General features: G+C 40.4%; 1 non-coding gene across 1 annotated transcript; it reads left to right on the forward strand.

Annotated features, from left to right (window-relative positions):
* The first annotated feature begins 5,867 nt into the window (after nt 1-5,867).
* On the forward strand, nt 5,868-6,002 carry LOC112851798 (small nucleolar RNA SNORA70). The gene has a single exon (XR_003222820.1). It is a non-coding gene; the product is annotated as a small nucleolar RNA SNORA70 (small nucleolar RNA).
* The last annotated feature ends 11,212 nt before the right edge of the window (nt 6,003-17,214 follow it).

Here is a 17,214-nt window from a genome sequence, read left to right on the forward strand (position 1 = left end):
ACACGGAATGTGTCTGAGTCTCAGGCACTGATCCACAAGGGCTGGCTGCCCCAAGTCTCTGACTCCAGTATTAACCTCCCTCTTTAGGAGCGACATGAAATCGGGCAAGATACAATCTCTCTGGACTTCAGTTTTCTTGTCTGAAAAAGGAGGATAAAATATTTGTTCTGTCTACTTCACAGGAAAGTTTCTTGTAACATCAAATAATCCTTGTTCTTCTTGGCTTTAGGAGGCACTGGAGGCATAAGTATGTGAAGTAAAAGAAAATGTGAGTGAAAATATTTTGTGAAGTTTAAAGGGGCACACAAGTGTAAACATTACTGCTTGTGAATTTTAAAAGCTAATAGAGGCTAAAATGTCATCATTTTTATGTTCAGTGAAAGTCAACCAGTAGTTTTGAGGCCTTGCTCTTTTGTATGCAGACCCTTTGGGAAGGAGTGTTAAGTTATACATATGCAGCTTAAGTACACAAAGGCAACTTTTGTGTGGTAAGCTCCCTGCCCCCGAAAGCAAAGATGTGTGGCATAGAATTAGAAACCAGTGGCCTTTTACTGTGGCTCTTTTCCCCTAAGACCTACACTTTGATTCTTGCTAATCTAACTCTCACGGAAAATGTGTATGGGGAAAAATGTGGTTCTCCTAGCTCAGGGCTGGAGATAATTGGCAGAACAGGGGAGGAAAATCAGTGGTCAGGGAAGGGTATGGGAGCGAAAAAGAGGGACCTGGGGATTGGAGAGAAGAAAAGACAATGTACAAGGAAAATCAATCCTTCTGATTGTGGCATGTAGAGAGAAGGAACTAAGCTATAAAAATGGAAAGTGGGGACCTCCGATTCAATCAATCAGATGCCATGTGGACATAGCTTTAAAAAATGAGGCTATTATCGCTCAAGTTCATTTGACAGAGCTTACATGTAAGAGTTAAGTGATGATCACTCTTGTCCACAATCATAAAATAAGGTGCCAAAGTGATTTATCACTCTGCTTTTCTAACATACCTTAACTTTAAGAAGCATCTATAAATTTGGGTCTTACCTTTAAAATCTCATGTTATTGTAAGTAAGCCCAGTCTCTGCGCATAGTAGGAATTCAATAAGTATTTGATACATTTGATAAATGAGTTGAAAGAATGGAAACTTATGTTAATTTGTGTTCATGGAGTTGGAGGGTTCAAGGCTGGAGAAGAATACATTTCCGTCCTTACCCCTTTATTTCCTTAAACGTGAGACTCTCAATGGAGACTCCTCCAGTCTGTGTAGATAATGTAATAATAGCTGGTGCTTATTCAAGAATTGTTGTATCAGGAACTATGCTAAGAAGTTCACATGATCTCAGTCAATCCTTGCAACATAAGTGAGCACATAATTACCCAACATTAAGGATGGGAAAAGTAAAACTCAGGGAGGCTACCTTTAGAAAGGTCAAGTAACTCAGCAAAGGTCACAAAGCTGGTAAGTTGAGATCATGTTAACCAATTGCATATGGTTTCCTTTAACAACTTTATTTTAGTGAAAAGCGCACTGGGAAGTGGATCAAGAATTGTAACTGCCCATTTCTAAGTGGTTAGGACCAGAAGGAAGTGTGTACAATGAAGGTAAGCTATCATTAAAACCTCAATGCTTATCCTTTGACAGTGACCTTAAGAATAGATGGAGTAGCTAGGAAAGAGGCTTTCCAATACTTTTGGTGGCAACCAAAGTAAGAAACACATTTTACACACACACGCACACACACACACACATACAATCACACATACATATGTGCATAACTGAAATAAAGCTTTCATTAAGCAATGCTTATTGTTACTATGTGTGATGCACACGAATATTTTCCATTTCTTTTTCTTCTCTTCCCTTCTCCTTCCCTTCCATTCTATTTTACTCCAATATTTTTTTTGAATATAGTTGGCACAAAATGTGACATTAGTTTCTAGTGTACAATGGTGATTCGACTCAATACATTATGTTATGTTCACCACAAGTGTAGCTATCCTCTGTCACCATGCAACACCATTACAGTACCATTGACTATATTCCTATGCTGTAACTTTTATTCCTGTGACTCAGTCATTCCATAACAGGAAGACTGTGTCTCCCACTCTTCTTCACCTATGCCCCCCCCCCAAATTCCCTCCTCTCTGGAAACCATCAGAGTTTCTGCTTTTTGATTGTTTATTCAAGCAGTGATTCTGCTTTTTGTTTGTTTATTCATTTGTTTTTTAGACTGTACATACGAGTGAAATCATCTGGTATTTGTCTTTCTCTGTCTGACTTATTTCACTTAGCATTATACTCTCTAGGTCCATCCATGTTGTTGCAAATGACAAGATTTTGTTCTTTTTATGGCTGCATAATATTCCTGTGTGCAAATGTACCACATCTTCTTTATCCATTCATCTATCTTTAGACACTTGGGCTGCTTCCATATCTTGGCTATTATAGATAATGCTGAAATAAACATAGGGGTCCATATATCTTTTCAAATTAGTGTTTTCATTTTCTTTGGGTAAATACCTAGTAGTGGAGTTATGAGATCATATGGTATTTCTATTTTTAATTTTTTGAGGAACATCCATACTGTTTTACTTTCTTACTCTATATACAAAAATAAGCTTAAAATGGATTAAAGACCTAAATGTGAGACTTGAAGCCATTAAACTCCTAGCAGACAACATAGGCATGTAACATCAGCTATAGTAACATTTTTCTAGTTATGTCTCCTGAGGCAAGGGAAACAAAAGTGAGAATAAACGATTGGGACTACATCAAAATAAAATGCTTCTGCACAGCAAAGGAAACTATCAACAAAACAAAAAGACAACCTACTGAATGGGAGAAGATATTTGCAAAGATCTATCGAATAAGGGGCTAATATTCAAAATACATAAGTTATAAAACTCCACATCAGAAAAACCACAAATAAACTGATTAATAATGGACAGAAGACCTGAATAGACAGTTCTGCAAAGAAGACACACAGATGGCCAGCAGACGCATGAAAAGACGCTCAACATCACGAGTCATCAGAGAAACATAAATCAAAACTGCAACAAGATATAACCTCATACCTATCAGAATGGCTAGAATCAAAGAAAAGAAATAACAAGTGTCGGTGAGGATGTGGAGATAAAGGATCTCTCCTGCACTGTTGGTGGGAATGGAAATTGGTGCAGACACTGGAAGACAGTATGGAGGTTCCTCAAAACATTAAAAACAGAAATATCCACTTTAGTATTTTAAATGCTGGTTGGGACACCTTCATTGACTTCACTGTGCACTCATAGGTTATGATCTGCAAGTTGAAAACCACTGAGCTAGATGGCAATAAAGGTGATAGAAGGAGCACAGACTTTCGAGTCATGCAGTGGTGGGGTGTGATCTGGGCTGCTGGGATGTTAACAGTGTGGGCTAATGCAAGTGACCTCTTCTTTGAACTTTAGTTTCTCATCCACAAAATGAGGAAAATAATACCTACCTCAAAAGGTTATTGAGAATAGCAAGCAGTGAAAATACCAACCCGAGCACCTAGCGTCTCATAGAAGTATGATGACAGCAGGGTAATGAGGCATTGAAGAATGGAGAGTTCTAGGCCTGGTACCAGCTAGCTGTGTGAGCTTAGGTAGGTAATGTCTCTAAACTTCTAAGTCCTATAATCTCTCTAAGCTACCATTTACTCACCTGTAAAAAAATTGGAGGAATAATAATACCTACCTCATATGATTGATTGAGAATTAAGTGTGATAATGCATGTAAAGGCCTTAGCACAATGCCTGGTGCTTAGTAAATGCTCAATAAATTATTGGCTATATTAGCCACCCAACATATGTATCTATTATTGTCCAACTGCTAAGGTAGTGTGGAGCTTTCTAGACTAGGTTACAATATCTATTTTGATGAGACAAACTCAGGATGGTGTGTGTGTGAAATCAAAACTGCTGTTACTTTGCTCATCAGTATTTTCTAGAGGCTAAATCAAACTTGGCTGCAGCAAAGGCAATCATTTTTGTAGAGCAAGCTTAGATCCAAGTTGGATTCCCTCTCCTCATTCTTTGAAAGTATTTCCACAAAATCCAATCTTTGGCTTGACATTAAAGGCCTATTTTCAGTGAGTAGACTTTACCAAAAAAAAAAAAAAAAGTGAATAAAGGGGTGGGGGTGGAAAGAACATGACTCTACACACCAAGTAGTGGGGAGTGAGTTTAATATTTTTAGTTCAGCGAAAGAACTCTATGGCATGGTCTCCTGCCTAAAGTCTTACTTTTTCTCCACTTGTTTGAGGCAGCCTTCAAGATGGCCACTAATGATCAAAACCTCGTGGTATTCACCTTCTGTGTAATTCCCTCCTCCTGTTGAGTGTGGGCTGTACTTAGTGACTCACTTCTAACTAAGAGAATAAGGTGGAAATCACAATGTGTGATCATAAAAGGCAGTGTGGCACCACCTCTCTTTTGGATCCCTTGCTCTGGGAGAAGTCAGTTACCATGTTGTGAGTAGACCCATGGAGAGGCTCATGTGATGAAGAAGTAAAGCCTTTTGTCACTAACCAAATAAGTGAGATTGGAAACTGATCCTACAGCCCCTTCAAATGACTACAGCCACAGGCAATAGTTTGACCGTGACTTCACCAGAGACCCTGAGCCAGAACGACCCAGCTAAGCTGCTCTTGGATTCATGACTCTCAGAAACTGAGATGATAACGGTAGTTTCAAGCTGCTAAGTTTTGGGGATGATTTGGTCTGTAGGAATAGATAGTGGATACACAACCCTTGAATCTTCGCGTAGTATCTCAGTCAGGTTGGTTAGTTCATCATTCCATGAATGTTTATGAACTCCTCACTATGTGTCAAGTAGTATAACTACCTTCAGATCCTAACTTTGGGGAGCTTACAGTCTAGTGGTGGAAATACTGTGGGCAGACTAACAGTAAAGATGCTAGGTACCTGTTAAATGCCACCATATGGTTTTGATAGTGGGATTTGGGGACTCAGAGGAGAGAATGAGAACTTCCAGCCTTGCCAGAAGAAAGAGGGACATAGGGAGGAGATGGCACTTGACTTGTGCCTCGATACCAAGGTGTGATGGCTTTCTCAGGCGTCAACTTGGCTAGACTGAACTACATTCCCCAGAATGCCCACTCTTTTACGTTTCTATTTAGGGTAAAGCACGAGGGAGATTATCCCTAATGGCAGAAGGAAAGCAGCAGCCAATTTGTAATACATACAAGTCACTGCGGATCTGCTAACTTACCTTGCTGGCGTGATGCAGCGGCTGGGTCTGTGATTGCTTCACCCTCATCCTGCATCCTCCTTTAGCATTTCTGACTTCCGGGCCAGCCATGTATGTTTAGCTCTGTGATAAAGGGCTTTTGGCTTCTGAGGAATACTCTCATCACCAAGGTGAGAGGCAGGATCACACAAGGTTTTGACCTTTCCTTCTGCTTGGGGTGCCAGCCTTCCTGACTGCCTGCCACATGCACTTTAAGCTCCAGCCTCAGATGACAGCCTTATAGTGACTGCTTCTCCAACTTCCACAGTTGTGTAAGCCAGTTCCTTGTGACATGCACAAGGTACGAGGTGAACAGATGAAAAGAGAGAGAACATTCAAGGCAGAAAAAATAGTATGAACAAAAACATGGAAGGGAAAAATCTAGGACTAATACCATTCTTAACCACTGGCATACCATTGGTACATGACGAATCAGAACGAATGCTGGCTGTAGTGCCCAAGCAGGGTCTTCAAGGGTCCTGGCTGTTCCCCTTTAATTACTAAATTATGGAAACTATCTGAGGAGATGTCTGAGTGGGTCTTATGGTGGTTAAGAGCATTTGGGGGCCCATCAAAAATGTGGTTATTTCCCAACTGGAACAGAGTGTTTTATATTTTAATAACTTGTGCTTTTTCCCCTTGGGGGCCCAGTGTGCAAGGGCTGCAAACAGTAGGCTCCTTAGTAGTGTATGCAGCCTTGTGATTGGATGGGTTGCCCTATGGAACCTTGGAGACAGTCCTTTTCAGGGGACATTGATGTCTGACCTCATGCTATCCCCAATCTAGGCTCCAGGCAGGTATGTGGGATGCCATTAGGAAGCCCCAGGGTGCAGTGGCCAGAGTCCACTTTGGCCAAGCCATCTTGTCCGTCTGTACCCACCTGCAGATCAAGGAGCGTGTGATTGAGGCACTATGCAGGGCCAAGTTCAAGTTCTCTGGCCACCAGAAGATCCACATTTCCAAGTGGGGCTTTACTAAGTTTAACGTGGATGAATTTGAAGAGATGGTGGCTGACAAGCATCTTATCCCCGATGGCTGTGGGGTCAAATATCCCTAATCATGGCCCCCTGGACAAATGGCAGGTTCTGCACCCATGAGAACCTCGGCCCTACTCCCTTCTTATTCATGCCCACCAATAAATCCTACTTCCTGTCAAAAAAAATTTTTAATAACTTACTATCATATTGATGCATTCCAGCTGAATGCCAGATCTGAAGAAAATATGCACGGAGAATGTGATGAAGAACAAACTGTTTAATGTGACTGGAACATTGGCTGGCTTGGTGTGTAGCTATGGGTTTAAATCCCAGTTATTCAAGTCAATGAACTTGATTTAACCATGTGTCTTACATGGCCATAGTCAAAATAGTCAAAACTGTTCCACGGAGAAATGAGATTTAATCCAATTAGAGAAGACCAGGACCCTATCCCTTCACTGAATGAGGGACCAGGAAACAGGAATTTTTGCCCCTATTCTGCCACTGACACACTGTGATTTGGCAAGTCACTTACCACAACTTGTCCTGGAACCAGAAAGCCGTGACTTTACCTTGGCTTTCTTCTCTGCAATTTCCTGGAGTTCTGGAATGCTTCTCTGTTCCTTAAAACTATAGCCCCTAGCCCCTTCAACTCTGGAGTCAAGACACGTTTCACTCAAAAAGCTTGCTTTATACTTTACCGCCTTACCACCACAATTTTATTCTGGCCATTACTTGATATGAGTTGATCTATGACTGCCTTTTTTCTCTCTAGATAGCATCACAAGTATAAGTTTATCCCTCCTTTTGATTGCCTCATTCTCTCAGCAAATTATTTACCTGGGATTCTTTTTATATCTTGTAATGTCCCCTGGCACTTAGAAATCTGTATACAGCAGGTGTCTATGAAATACTTGAATGTTCATATAGCATTTCAGCAAAATTTCCAGTTCCAGGGGAAAGTCAAGCAGGACATTCTAAACTAAAATATTTAAAGGTCTGGGATTGTGTATAGCTCTGTGTTGTCTCTGCCTCCCTTCCACTAGCATGAATAATTAAGAATAGAGTTGGACCCCTGTGTCTGCATGCCCATAATAGCATTTGTGTGCATATAATAACGGTGTATAAATGAACTTCTTTTGCTTCAAATGAAAAGGCAGCCTTGTTCAATGACGAGTAAGTATGAACACAAAGAGCACTTCAGTATCCTCAGAGCTATTAACATCTCTTGGATAAGCTCAAACTATAAGAAATCAGTGTCTGCCATTAAAAAGAAATTCAAATCACAAACAGAAAAAAATAATGCAGCCATCCCTGGATATTTTAAATATTTGTCTCGTTTGGAAAGTTAGGGAAGTTGGGCTTAAAATTTGCCACATTTGAAGGCCATCCTCACTAACAAACACGTCACTCTTAACTCTCTGTCGTTCAGGAAAATGACATACAGGTTCAACATTCTATAAGGAAAAATAACCACAGGAAAATATTGGACTATGGTTAAAAACAAACTTCTAAATTCAAACAGAAAGTAGGTCTGCAGACTAACAAAATGGTGTGTGAATATGATTGCTGAGAACTTGGAATTTTGAATTCAAATTCTTCCCTCTTAAGCAATTGAATTAGTAAAAGAAATTACCAAGAAAAAGCTGAACAGAAAGGACTTAAAAACCTTAAAACCTTAAAGCTTTTGAAATTGCCATGAGGCAAATTTTCCTTCTTAAGCCTGGAAAATTTCCCCGAAAATGATGAGGTAGGTTTTTGATCATTTCTACTTGCCTTATTTTTGTATTTAGCAAACCTATATTTAATTGAATTTGAATATGCTTGCTGCAACCATGAGTGAAAAAAAAATTAACATATACACTTAACATGACCTTGTGAAGCATACAAAGCAGAACAGAATAAGAATTTTTCCTCCTCATTCTATTTTCCTGGAATAAATCATAGGTTGTTCCACTGTTATTAAACCATTTTTCAATAATAGTTCATCTCCCAGCATTAGCATGAATAAATTGCTCCTCTCAGGACAGAAAGCAGCTCACCATTTTCTTTCTTAACCATATCCAGTCTTTCAACGAGTTCACATGTCCGTTTACACATACAACTAGGTGTATATAGTTCCTAATTCTTAGCAAAGTTCTCATTCCCCACTGTAAAAAAATGTCTCAATCTACTCCAGTAGATTTACTCAGAATTGGTCTGCTGAGTCCATCTTTTGCCTCCTGTAGATTTCCTTTCATAAAGAGCATCACAGAAGCTTCACTCATTAGCATTCTGAGTCGGTCCTCCAACGTGTGGTTAGCCCTAATGCAATTTATACTTAGTTCATCCCATGCTTCTAGTTCTTTACATCAAGCCTCTCTATTAGTGCTGAGGATAAATGAGCCAGTTGGAAAAGGTTTTGAACCCTTGGCAAATTTCATCATAAAACACACCAAAATGCTATAATCTGTATGCAATCTTCATGAAGAGTTTCTACCACCTGCTTGCTGAAGCAGCAGCACAGCCCCCCTTATAATCGCTGCCCCCTGCATGGTGTTAGTTAACATCATTAGACAAATGTTGGGATCTTATTTTCCATGTTCATTAGCACCAGGTGGGAAGAAACGGGCATAGATGCAGGCATAGAACTTTGGGGGATAAGTCAGGCTTACACATTATTCAGCCAACTTTCTAAGCACCCATGAAAAACCAAAAAAGGCTAGAATAGAAGTAATTTTCTGTTGTTTTTTCCAGATATGTTAGGGACAGTGTCCATGTCCAACTTCACCGAAGTGATAGTGACCTTACGAGCTCTGTGGCATTGAGCAAATCACTTAACCTCTCTCTGTCTCAGATTCCTCATCTATAAAATAGGGATGATAATTTTATCTACCTTGTAGGATTGGCATATGGATTAAATGAGTTAATACAGATAAAGCACTTTGAGCAGAGCTGGAGCTGTTATCATCCTCCCCCACCCCGTCCTCCTCATCTTTGTTTTGCTAACTCTGTTTTACCTTGTCCCTTGAAACGCACGGGGGACCCCACAGTATCCAAATGGGATCGCAGGGAGTGATCGGACTCTGAGCACAGCCGCTTCCCTTGTTATTTTCTCGTTTAACCTCTATTCTTGGAGCACTTCCTAAGTGCCCGTCCCTATGCTAAGCTCTTCACAAACATTTTTGCATGTAAACCTCAAAACAAGCCTAACAGGATAGACACCACTATAATGTCCATTTTATTGATGAGCAAATAATCAGATTATTTGGGTGTTTGTTTGTTTTGATGTTGAGTTGTATAATTTCTTTACATATGTTGGATATTAACCCCTTGTTGAGTATATCTTTGCAAATATAATTTGCTTATGGAATTAAGCTCCACAGTCTTGAAGAAGTGGATGGATTTCTTATAGTTCATATTAACTTTGTTTTAAGGGTTTTAGTCACCTCCAGACTGCTTATGATAATTTTTAGAACGGAAGGACCTTTCCATTTGATGTAATCCACATGAAGGAGTTAAGGCTCAGAGAAGTCAATGACTTCACCCAAGGTCACACAGCCAGTTGTGCTAAGCCTGCAGCTACAGCACACTGCTTTTTATCTTCATGTTACTTTTCATGATTAGCAGATCTCTTCAGGTGTGGAAATACTTAAAGTATGCATTCCTCTCAAGGACATGAGTTTCTTCAAGGAAATAATATCCTTAAATGGAAAATGAGTTGAAGGTAGAAAAGAAATACTTGGGATAGGTTTTTTATTTAACTTATAATTAGACACAATTGCTTTAAGTGAACAACATCTTAAAAGAAGATATTAAAGTCATACCCCAGAAGCCACAAATATGATAATAAAAGGTTTGTAGCCCTTATTTTACTAGACATTCTTCAATTCCACTTTTTTCCCTGTGTTTTAAGGACAGTATTATCTTAGCTTCTCTAAGACTTTTTTCTGTTTTAAACTTGAATTCCTTACAAGAAAAAAGTTGGATTCCCTGTTCCTGCATCCACACACCCCCCCCACATTGCTCCTGAGGCACGCGCGCGCGCACACACACACACACACACACACACACACACACACACAATTATTCCTCTCAGAATGCAATCTCCTTTTTTTCATCTCTTCTTTCTCACAGCCCTCCACAACCTCCCCCAAATCCCTCCCCCAAAACCTAAACTTCAGCATTTGGCTCAGTGACATTCTCTCAAGATCAAAGTCAAATGAAAATTTCCATGAAAATCAAAGTAATTGCAGTCTCACTCCCTCTCTCACTGAAAGCCTAGGTCTCCCACCCATGAAATACTAAAAATCCCACACTTCCCCTTCTCCTCAGGATGAAACTCTCTGCTCCCTCCTCCTTTCTTTAGGTGTCTCCACTTTAAGCACATGACTGCTTTTCTGCAGAGACGCTGATGGAAACCTTCAGCTTCAAATTCAAGATCTCGCTACTTTTCGTGTCTTTCTCTTTCTGGCGTAAGCAGTGCTTGTGAGGCTTGAGGTGAAGGTGGGGAGAAAAGGACAAGAATGGGGTGGGGGAGGAGGTTGGAACAGAAAAGGGAGAGGAGATGTATTGGGGATGGTAGGAAAGTCCTATTAAGTGACTTTCTGTGTGTCAGGTGTCACTGTACAGGTATGAAACGTATTCTTTTTAAATTTTTTTTTCACGTTTATTCATTTTTGGGATAGAGAGAGACAGAGCATGAACAGGGGAGGGGCAGAGAGAGAGGGAGACACAGAATTGGAAACAGGCTCCAGGCTCTGAGCCATCAGCCCAGAGCCCGACGCGGGGCTCGAACTCACGGACCGCGAGATCGTGACCTGGCTGAAGTCGGACGCTCAACCGACTGCGCCACCCAGGCGCCCCGATGAAACGTATTCTTATGTGAGTGACCACAAGTTCACAGAAATCATGTAAAATTTTCAAGGTCACAGAGTTGGTAAATGGTCTGGTTAAAATATAAACCCAAGGCTGTCTGACCGCAGAGTCCAAGTTTTGTGCAAGGATGTGAGGTCAGCGACCTAAATATGGGGAAGAGCAGAAGGGGCTCTATGCACTGCCATGATCCCATCGTTACACACCTCTGTTGACTTGCTTCATACATCTTTATGATGAATTATCCACCTGACCGTGTTTAGCACAAACGATGAACTCTGCTCCTTGTCATTGCCCTGCCCTCCCTCCACGCACAATCACATATATGCTTATTGCTGGGGCACTGCGGAGGTTCTAATTTTGCTCTTACAGTGGAAGGGCCCATTCTGAAATCATTGCTGCTGCCCAGGGACCTTCCCACAAAGTCACTAATTGGAGAGTTAACTGATAATAAGAGGACTTCGCACTTCCCTTTGACCAAGATGTCATCTGAGAAGTTTCATGCAAGTGAAAATAATTTTGCTCCTCCAGAAATGGAAATAGTAATCCTGCATTTAGTTCGGAAACACTGTCAGAAAGAAAATACAGTATTTTTTCATTTGAAGGAAAATATCAAATCACGAACACAGGAAATCTCCCTAGAGTCTACCTACAGTAGGAAAGCTCGTTTTATATTTTGCAAGTTTTATGAGAAAAGCATTCAACCCTAATAAGTAGCTATTTGAGTACTATTCCTTGTGTGTGAAATTCATTTGTTGAGACTAGCATAATACCATGGGATGAAGACTGGTCCCCATAGAAGCTATAAGTCATCCTAGGGATTATGACATGAAATGTTCAGATATCCATTATTAAAAATGAATGTTTTCTTTTGCTACTTTTCTGCCTAGTGGGGAAAAGAAAGAAAAGTACCCTACAGATTCCATTAAAACAAACAAACAAACCAAATCCTAGAGTGTACTTTCAATAAAATCTTGGCTTGACACGGGGTCCTGAGTTGGTAATATGAATTGGCAAGTGGTTTTCCTGGTCTGATCAGGCAGGAATATAAAGAAATGGAAGGCAAAACAAACACTTAATGAGCACAGTACCCTTGCCAATTGCCATCTAACAGCATAGTGCTATTCCACTACTATCCTGGACTTAGCTCCGTGACCTGCTTTGGCCAAGCTGATTAACAAAATGTGTTGCAGGTAGAGACCTGGGAAGTGTTTAAGTTTCCCTTTGTTCTTGTTTTCTGCCACAGCCATGAGACCATATCTGTGTTAGCCTGCTGAAGGATGAGACCCACAACAGAGCTAAGTCACCCCAGCCACTCCAGCTGAGACCATCCTAGCTGAGTCAGCAACCAGACGATCCTCGCACACGTGAGCAGGTCCAACCAAGACCGGCAAGATTCTAAGAGTAGAATTTGCCCTTAGCCGAGCCAAGATCCGCATAGCTTCTGAGCACACCTCTCAGATGCATGAGTAATAGATGTTTACTGTTGTGTGGTTTGTGGTAGTTTGTTAGGCAGTGTCACTGTGGGACTCGATAACTGATACAAAACCCACAGTTAGGAAATGGTTTCTGGATATCAAAACACATTGTGAGTTGAATGGCATGTTGTATGAAAGTGACAGTAAAGATTTGTGTTCAGATCGACTGTGGCCCCTGAGGGGCACACCACAGCCAGGGAAGAAGGGGGAGGATTTTCATGTCAAAGGCAAGCTTATTTCTCTACCAATCACTCAAGGAAAAGGAGTATCTCTCCAAGTGGCAATGAAATCTAAGGATCAGGGTCATAGTCAGGTGAGTGACATGGCAGGATCTCTCCTAGGCAGGACCTCTTGTCTAGGAAGGTATTTCTCTAGGGTCCATTCAGAATGACTTCGCTTTGTAGGGACTGACTGACCAGGAGCTGCGAAGTGAAGGGTTCAGGGGTTTCCAGGTGACCATGATGATGACGATGATGGCGTGTGACCCTTTACTGAGCAGATTGCTTCTGATGTCCCAGGTGCTATACTCTGCTCTTGACATAGAGTAGCTCATTTAATCTTCATAGCAGCCCTATAAGGCATTACTTTTTCCCCATTTTATACATGAGGAAACTGAAGCCCAGAGCTATTAAATAACTTGCCAAAGACAAATAAAGAATAGAGCTGGGTAGTCACCCATTTGGCTCAAGGGCCTCTGCCTCAGGGCCTAGGGAACCAAACAGCAGACAGGTTGGGTTGAGATGAGACTTCATATTTTGTGAGCTCAGTTGTTGTTAGCCCTTACACTCTGTTTCTGACTCTAAACAGGAAGGAATTTCATCCCACCATGAGGCCAGCGTCCTGGTGGCAGCAGGAAAGGACTAGGTAGAGCTGGAGTGAGAAAGCAAAAGATAATCCCGATGGGAAGGTCAAGTTGGGGGCAAGGTCAAGTGTCCTTAGGAGCTTAATCTCATGCACTTGTGCCAGGATATTCTCTACCTGGTGCTGTTTCCTTAGAGGTTCTGGGTTTAATTTTATGGCAGAGAGTAGAATTTGCTCATGCTTTGTACTTACTAGGTGCTATTCTAAGCATTTAACATACATTATCATTGAATTCTGGCAGCAACCCTTTAATGATTAAGGACATTTTTATCTTTAATTTTATTTATTTTTTAAATGTTTGTTTATTTTGAGAGAGAGAGATTTAGAGCATGAGTAGGGGAGGGGTAGAGAGAGAGGGAAAGCGAGAATCCCAAGCAGGCTCCACACTGTCAGCACAGAGCCTGAAGCAGGGCTCAAACTCAAGAACTGTGTGATCATGACATGAGCCAAAATCAAGGGTCAGACACTTAACCAACTGAGCCATCCATACGACCCTGTCCTTAATTTTAAAGAGCAATGAGATTCAAAATGCAGTTCCTGGACTGATGGCAGGCTATGAACTCTTTCCAGGCCTTAGTGAAATTGGAAATTGAGACGAGAAATTGAGAGTGAGCAATTTTAACAGAAACTTTTAACAGAGCAATGTTTTACCTGTTGAATCTAATAATCTTAAAGAAATGAGCATATACTTTATATGTTTTCTGTTTCGTTTTCCTGGTAATTAATTTTCATGCATTTTACAAAAGTATTTTTCCTCAAATGGATTGGGAATTTAAAAAATAGAGTTTGAGAAATGCTTCTGGATAGTAGAATTGAGGCTCAGAGAAATTAAATAAGTCGCCAAAGTTTTAGACATTAAGAGCTAGAACAAGAGTGAAATGCAACACTTAATCCAATGCCCGTCAAACCATTTTATTTTTATTAAAATTAACATCAAGATGATTAAGATTGTGCCCACCCACATCTTCCTATTTAAACAATGATGCAAAGTTTGATTTGGTGGGGGGCAGGGGGCAGGGCTGGGAGGAGAGTGGTAGGCTTTGGGCCTATCTATAGACAATCACTCAAGTACTTAGCATAGAAATAGGACTTTTGCGCTGAACTTTAAAAATTGAAAGGATGCCACTAGTGTAGACATGTAGTTCACACAGCAACAGCACGATTCTTGTAACATCACTTGGCAATACGAGCACAGCTTTTTCCTTTGCTCCTTCTGCAACTCCCTAAGGGAGAAATGTAGGAAACCCGTAAAATCCTCATTTGAAAAAAAAAAATTGTCTAACAGATCCTACACCCGGTGAAGCATTTCATTTTGTGGTTTTAAATTCCAAGGTGTTTCTTCCTATCCTCAGTTAAAGAAAAATGGCATCTTGACTATAGAAAGTAGTAGAAGATACACAAGGGCTTTGGAGCAAGACCCACCCAAACTTAGGTCCTGCCTTTGCCGTTTTCTTGTTCTATCACCTCAGCAGCAAGCTAACCTTTCTCATCTTTTTTTTTACTTTTTTCTCATTTGTAAAACGTGAATAATTCATACCTCATAGGATTTTGATATAATTTCATACGGTAACTCATATAAACTGCTCTTGTCAAGTATGAAGTAAGAGGATAATTACATCAGATGCCCCCAAACCAAATATGACTTACCCAGCTTGTTGAGATCCTTTCAAATGCGGTGGCTGCACCATCTCAAAATAATTAACTAAAAGATTTTTTTTTTAATGGAGTTATTCAGCGAGTAGGTTTCTTTTTATCAAGGAGTGAAACAAGGTCACTTGACTCAATTTAAAAAATGGAATTAACTGAATAGTTTGCATGTTTTGTTTCCATATACACAGAATCTAATAATTCAGGATGATATTCTGGCCTATTGTATGCTGAAAAATGGTTTCGTTAAATTTGTGAGGTACTGGGGCGTCTGGGTGGCTCAGTCAGGTAAGTGTCCGACTTTGGCTTAGGTCATGATCTTGTAGTTCGTGAGTTCGGGCCCCGCATCAGGCTCTGCATTGACAGCTCAGAGCCTGGAACCTGCTTCAGATTCTGTGTTTCCCTCTCTGTCTACCCCTCTCCCGTTCATGCTCTGTCTCTCTCAAAACTAAACATTAAAAAAATTTTTTTTATTTTGATTTGTGAGGTACTCACTTTTATAGATTACTGATAACCTTACCAGTAATATTAAGTAATGTTGGGAGAGTCAAATTAGATTACATAATATGTAGCTTCTAGCACATGATAAACCCTGAAAAAATATACTTACTGTACCTTTTTATAATTGCTGTATTCTGCTTTATTTATAACTGTTACTGTTTTTAGGTCAATGTCACTTTATAGAATTTGATTATGAACAATGATTAGCACTTTTGTCACCTTTTTTTACTACAGGACTTAACAGAATGAAATTATTTGTATGGGGCAGGTGAAAATATGGGTCTGCATGATTTATTTATTTATTTATTTATTTTCAATATATGAAGTTTATTGTCAAATTGGTTTCCATACAACACCCAGTGCTCATCCCAAAAGGTGCCCTCCTCAATACCCATCACCCATCCTCTCCTCCCTCCCACCCCCCATCAACCCTCAGTTTGTTCTCAGTTTTTAAGAGTCTCTTATGCTTTGGCTCTCTCCCACTCCAACCTCGTTTTTTTTTTTCCTTCCCCTCCCCCATGGGTTTCTGTTAAGTTTCTCAGGATCCACATAAGAGTGAAAACACATGGTATCTGACTTTCTCTGTATGGCTTATTTCACTTAGCATCACACTCTCCAGTTCCATCCATGTTGCTACAAAGGGCCCTATTTCATTCTTTCTCATTGCCACGTAGTACTCCATTGTGTACATAAACCACAATTTCTTTATTCATCAGTTGATGGATATTTAGGCTCTTTCCATAATTTGGCTATTGTTGAGAATGCTGCTATAAACATTGGGGTACAAGTGCCCCTATGCATCAGTACTCCTGTATCCCTTGGGTAAATTCCTAGCAGTGCTATTGCTGGGTCATAGGGTAGGTCTATTTTTAATTTTTTGAGGAAACTCCACACTGTTTTCCAGAGCGGCTGCACCAATTTGCATTCCCACAAACAGTGCAAGAGGGTTCCCGTTTCTCCACATCCTCTCCAGCATCTATAGGCTCCTGATTTGTTCATTTTTGGGCCTGCATGATTTAAAGCCACTGTGAATTTGCCTTGAAACCCTAGGGTGAAATTTCTCCAAATGAATGATAATAAAACCTCCACGATAAAGGATTCCCTAGGTCTGCCCTCCAACTACTTTCTGAAATGCAATGAAACCTTTGGCATGTCCTCAAGTAATCGACTGCTAAATTGTGTCAACAAGTGCTTGTGTACTCTTTATAGTTTTGCCTAACCGTTTTTGCCTTTAATCATTCCGGTATTCTTTCCCGAAAAAACACAAACCTGTGCTTTAGATTTTAACTGATTTTCCTTGCAACATCCTGGGGATCTGAAGTCCAGAGTCTCTTTTGGGAGCTCGTTTCAGGCAATACTGGGAACTATTTCAGAACACCATACAGGACTAGTTCGAAAACCACCTGGAAACATTGGTAACATTATTTCCATCATCGGGCTGTCACTTTGGTTGAATCTACAGATTTAGGACCCTTCCAGAGCACACATAATAACAATCCCACAGGATTATTTAAGCATTAAGTGAGATTAGGTATATAAAAGTACTTTTCAAACTATCAGCCATATACAAAGTTCAAATATTATTATTTCATAGGATGCTTTTACTTCTCTGTGGTTCCTTTATAGGCACAAG

The sequence above is a fragment of the Puma concolor genome, chromosome D4, assembly GCF_028749965.1.
Source record: "Puma concolor isolate L17-30 chromosome D4, mPumCon1.1.hap2, whole genome shotgun sequence".
Classification (NCBI taxonomy): Eukaryota; Metazoa; Chordata; class Mammalia; order Carnivora; family Felidae; genus Puma; species Puma concolor.